Raw genomic sequence first — 5,950 nt, 5'->3', positions numbered from 1 at the left:
AGGAGAGTGTCTCAAGGAACTGTACTTTGTCCTGTGCTTTTTAGCATTTAAAAAAATTATTTGGATAAAAATATTGTTTGCATGTTCATCTGATTTATGAAAGACATAAATAGGAGGTATAAATAGCATATTAAATGATAGAATTAAGATCCAAAAATATTGGCAGGCGAGAACACTGGGCTGAATCTAATGAGGTAAAATTTAATAGGGATAGACCAAGTCTCACCCTTAGGTTAAAAAAAATCAACTTCATACGTATAAGATGAGGAAGATGGGGTATGGTTCGGCAACAGTTCATCTGAAAAAGAGCTGGGGGTTTTAGTGGGCAATGAGACCCATAGTTATGCGCTATACCATTAAAGCAACGTAACAGTCATGAAGGTTAATAAAAGTCTAGACTTCATTAAGAGATTCGTAGTGTGGCCATTTGGTCAGACCACTTTTGAAAAGGTTGTATTTAGTTCGTGGTGTTACATTTTTAAAAGAGCATCGACAAGCCAGAGGGTATCCCAAGCAGAAGGTTGAAAGTTGTGCTATGTAGAATCAGTTGAAAGAATCACATGGGCTTAGACAAAGAAGAGAAGAACTTGGTGGAACACCATAGCTGTCTTCCAGTATATGCCAGGTAGTGTGCCAAGAGCTTTGTAATTATTTTCTCATTTGATTCTCACATCAACCCTGTGAGGTAGGTGCTATTATTACCCCCATTTTGCAGATGAGAAAACTGAGACAAACAGGTGTTGAGTGACTTGCAAAGAGTCACACAGCTAATAAGAGTCTGAGGTCAGGCTTGAGCTCAGGTGTTCCTAAGTCCAGGTTTGTTACTCTACTCTGTTCACCACCTGGCACCCAGAGAAGACTGTAAGTAAGAACGGAACGATAACTTCAAGTCACCAGTCTGGATGAGCTTCATCCCAGCGTTTGAAAAGAACTCAGAAATATGATTTGCTACATTAGTGACCCTCAAAAGATCGTGGAAAGTAGTAGCAGAACTGAAAGCAAATACTTCTTTTTAGAGATGCATGTGGATTCTTTGAACTATAGCCTGTGAGCTTTCAATAACTAACATACAGTGTTTAAAAGTTTGCAAAACACTTTACAAATATTACCTCATTTGATGCTCATAATCCTGGAATGTAGGTATTGTTATTATTATCCCATTTTACAGGTGGAAAAACTGAGGTTGAGAGAAGTTAAGTGACTTGCCCAGAATTACATATCAAGTGTTTGGCGCAGGATTTGAACTTAAGTCTCCCTGACTCCAAGTCCAACAGTCTATTTGAGACACCACCTACCTGCCTCTTTTGATCCTTGGCAAAAACCTGGAACATATTAAAGGAATGGTTTTTGAGCAATTAAAATGGAAAGTGATAGTCATTATGAGTAGCTGTATTCATGACACACTAAACTTACTTTCCTTCTTTTTTAGTCTTTACAGGATTACCTAGATTTCAGTGAGGCATTTGAAAAAGCATCTCCTGACTTGCTTCAGGACAAAATGAAGAGACGTGAGCTGCATGACTTTTCTTTTTGAATTTTCAGTTTTAATTTTATTTATAAAAATCTTGGGGCAGTTAAGTGGCAGTAGACAGAGCACTGGCCCTGAAATCAGGAGGACCCGAGTTCAGATACAGCCTCAGGCCAGATACTTGATACTTACCAGCTGTGTGACCCTGGGCAAGTCAATTAACCGCAATTGCTAAAAATAAAAATCTTACAAAGCAGTAGAAAACTTTAAGCAGGTTAGCTTAGGTACGATATTTTAATCTGACAGAGATTGTGCCAAATGTAAAATTCTGCAAGTCAATGCAGATGGCTATAATTCTAAGCATCCACAGTCTTTTATATCCTTTGAATAAGAGACTAAATTATAGAGCACAATAATCTTGAAAACTGTCTTAAAGAAATAATATAAGAATTAGAAGATTCTTGTGAGCATGATCCTTTTGCTTTCATCTTGAAAGCAGTCAGGGCATAAATGTTAAGTATAGCATCTAATAATAAATTAGCAACAAATATGTATTTATAGAGAACAGTTATCTAAGGAAAAGTCTAAGAAAACATTGGAGCTTGACATTTTTATATTGATGCTTACTCAATTAGGGTTCAGTATTTTTAGTTAGTAAGTTCTTTAGAGGTTTAGAGGAGGCGTCCATTCCACCTTCTTTTCTCCCAACATTTAGAATGTGAACAAGGTTGTGCCTGCAAGTTATTTGAAAGCCTAGAACTAGATGAGGATACGTAACATTAAAAATCTAGTTCAAGGATTAGGATGCTATGCTTATGAAATAAAAAAGAGTTAGGAAAGACCATTTTAGATCATTTATCAGAGTTTATAAATTAAACATTCGTAAGCTGATAGTATCACTATTTCAATGATGGGTTAATATGATAGCTCCAAAGATACATCTATTATAAATAGGGGTAATAACAGAGTTAGTATAGGTGAAATTTACAACAAAACAAACATAGAAATATTTACAGAAGCATAAAAGATTCATAATTAAGAATATCTACAGAGTGTTTTGCAGATTGTTTAGTCCACAAGCATGACTAGCTCTCTTTGAGGTCCAAGGACACAATCTTTCTTTTCTTTCCTTTTCTGCTCATGTTTCCTCCATTATTCTTCTCAGGTCTGGAGATGTGGCTGTTCACACATGTTTTTGTTTTTGGTTTTGATTTTGGTTTTTTGGGTTTTTTTTTGTGGAAGTCTATTGGTTATCTCATTCAGAGCAATATTTTCTTTAGATTTCCCCCAACGGTTTTAGCCTCTCTTTGTGTGGCTCGTAGTGAAGTGGATGTGAAAGACTTGCTTTAAGATCAAATATTGGTTTCTTATTATTGACTGGAGTCTGTGCTGCCTCAGCTGTAAACTTGAATGGGGTAACTGCTGGTAACTCGTGGCTTGACTGGCTTCCTTTTCCTTGTTCGTCACCAGAAGCCTGGCATTTAGGCTGGATGTCAAGCATGCTGATATATGGAGACTTTCTGGCTGGAGTCTTGAGCAGTGAGCATTGATGCTCATTATCTTTAGAACCTGACATTCATTTTATTAGTTGAGAGGGTAGATAGCTTGAACAGTTTCTGACACAAAATTCTCAGTCCTAAGAAATGTATGTGGTGAGCATCACACACTGATGGGAGTGCAGGTTGAAGAGGGCCTGCCTCTCTGAGAAAGTGGACTTATTACTTTCACGCTAGATGAACTTTTCTTGGAATTAGTGTGGGGAGTTCCAGTTAGGTTAGCTTTTTAAGCTAATATCTTTAATTCCTCCACTGAGTTGTTAAGGACTTCCATACATTTCTTTGGTCAATAGATTCCATTTCCTTAAAATGAACTTCATGAATCTTCTTAAAATTTGGAATTGTAAATATTGTTTTCCTTTTCTTAGGTTTGGACAACCCATCCCTATGATGAGGGCCCTATCCTCCTTTAGGGATATTTAAAAGTGTATCACCATCCATTTCATTTTCTTAAGAGCAATTTGTCCACTTGTTCTTTTGATTGGATAGCTTTGCAGTCTCTGCAACAGCTAAGAGATTCTCCTTTTGATATTTTTTTCTGTCTGGGAGACCCAGGATGATCACTTTCTATCATCTCTGAACGATCCTGCTTGGAGCACTGTTTCCTATTTTTGCCTCTTCCCAGGGGTAAAGTGACAGAGACAGCCACAGTATCCTGGTCAGATTTTTCTTCATTGCCATTATGCATTTCTATCTCCTCAAGAGAGGAAGCAGAGATGTTACTTTTGCCATTCTGACTCTCGTTTTCTTTCTTGAGCTCATGTTGAAAGTGTTCCTTCGATGATTTTAAAAGTTTGTCTCCGCAGAGGTTGGCCCAGAGGTCCTAGCTCTTGGTCAGGCTCTGAAGCTCACAGTACTTGAAGGAGTCCAGCTCCATAGGCAAAGGGAAGACCATGTCACTTTCACACATCCAGAGGTGTCTCTTCTATCACAAGGATCCCTGAAGTCTAAGACTTTTAAGCCAAGTATAACATGGGGGAGACATGTCTAAGTGGTTTCAGAAAGGGTTGAATGACTGGACCCAAATAGGAGTGATTAATGGAGCAATGTCAACCTGGAGGAGAGTGTTTAGTGGAGTGTGCAAGGGAACTCTCTGTGGTCCCATGCTTTCCAACACTTATTAATGACTTGGATGAAGACATATTTGCAGATGACATGAAGCTAGGCTTGATAATTAACAAAAGGATAATGGCATCAGGGCACAAAAAGGTCTTTACAGGTCAGAATGATAGGCTGAATTCAACACACTGTCAAGTGACAGTCCTTCAAACACTTAAAAACAATTATCATGCCTTGCTTAAGTCTTATCTCCACCAGGGTAAACATTCCCAGGTCCTTCAGCTAGACTTCTGATGGCATGATCTCCAGTCTGTCCCCTTATCCTACTGGTCACCTTTATCTGGGCACATACCAGTTTGTCTATCACTTGCCTAATTCTGTTCACTGTGTTTCATTTATTCAGCCTAAAACGACGTTGGCTTCTTTGCTTGCCATATCATAAAATTGACTCATGTTGAGTTTTCAATCTCCTAGCCACCCCCCCACCCCATTTTAAAAATACTTGTTATTCATCAATATCTTCCCTATGCTATACTTTGTTTTTAAGTCAACTGACCAAGAATGGTGATTGGAGGATTCAAACTCCAGGTCTTTTACTAAGTAGCTAAGTAATCTTGAGCAAGACTTTTCCTTTTCTGGACCTCAGCTGTCTAATGTGCACATTGTTTTAGGTCAAGGGTTCTTGAAACTTTTCTGTGGTAAAGACTTCGGCAGTCTAATGAAGCCTATGGATGGACCCCTTCTCAGATTGATGTTTTAAGTGCATAAAATGGATAGGGTTACAAAACAAATCAATTATATTGAAATAAAGATATAATGTTTTCCCATTTAAGTTCATAGACCTCCCCCTGAAATTTATCTACAGACCTCTCGAAGATCAGTGGACCACAAATCAAAAACCCTTGGTCTGGATGGCCTCCAAGGTCTCTTTCTAGTTTTGAAATTTGATGATTCTATGTCCCTCATGTTTAAGCATACACAGGGAAATATGAAAGAAAATTCATCCCTATGTTCTTAAAAAAAAAACCAAACTGTCCACTTTGTCTTCCAATGCAGAGACATCATCCAGCAACACTTCTAAGTGCAGAACCAGAGATCCATTCTTTCTGAGTTTAATATACTGCTCAAGTGGATATTTCTACCTCATTTTCCTCTATGTCCTCTAAGATCTAGAAGGAACCCTCGTAATGTTGCATGGCTGTTTGCTACATAGACAATCAAATAGTAAGACTTCCACTACAATTCATACAACTTGGTGGAATTTCACAAGTCTCGACATTTTTCTCCCTTTTAAAACCATTGTACAGTATTCTTTTATTTCTAAAAAGTGGTTTTAAAGTTGCCTTCCATTTTCATAGATGTCAGCACTTCAATAGAAAAACCGATCACAAGTTCATATCCTGATCAGCATGTTCAGTGAGCTCTAAGCCAGCAGTTTTGTTTTGTTTGGTTTTTTTTGTCAAGGCAATTGGGGTTAAGTGACTTGCTCACGGTCACACAGCTACTAAGTGTCAAGTGTCTGAGGTAAGATTTGAACTCAGGTCCTCCTGACTCCAGAGTTGATGCTCTATCCACTGTGCCACCTAGCTTCCCCATAGGCCAGCAGTTTTAAAAATTATTTATTAATTTCCTTGAAAATGGCTTTCCTAACTGTCCACCTAGGTTTTAGCACAAAGACTGAAGAAGAGGGAGGTGGGATCCTGGTGGAGCGTAAGGATTAAACCTGAAAAGAACCAGGAACTCTTAAGGAGCCCACCTGGTGCCCCCAATTCTTTCCCCAGTGCCTCTTACTTTCCTTCTTGCTCCACCCATACATCCTTTACTTAAATCTGTCAGGTTCATTCTTGTGCTCAATTGCATGCTGTAT

General features: G+C 38.4%; 1 pseudogene; it reads right to left on the bottom strand.

The window, feature by feature from the left end:
• Positions 1-2,536: 2,536 nt before the first annotated feature.
• LOC110223305 (nucleolar and spindle-associated protein 1-like) lies at positions 2,537-3,934 on the bottom strand (annotated as a pseudogene).
• Positions 3,935-5,950: the final 2,016 nt, after the last annotated feature.

This window comes from Phascolarctos cinereus, unplaced genomic scaffold (genome assembly GCF_003287225.1).
Source record: "Phascolarctos cinereus isolate Bilbo 61053 unplaced genomic scaffold, phaCin_HiC Scaffold_7;HRSCAF=346, whole genome shotgun sequence".
Classification (NCBI taxonomy): Eukaryota; Metazoa; Chordata; class Mammalia; order Diprotodontia; family Phascolarctidae; genus Phascolarctos; species Phascolarctos cinereus.
The sequence above is the reverse complement of the archived record's forward strand: the minus strand, read 5'-3'. Positions and strand labels throughout refer to the sequence as shown.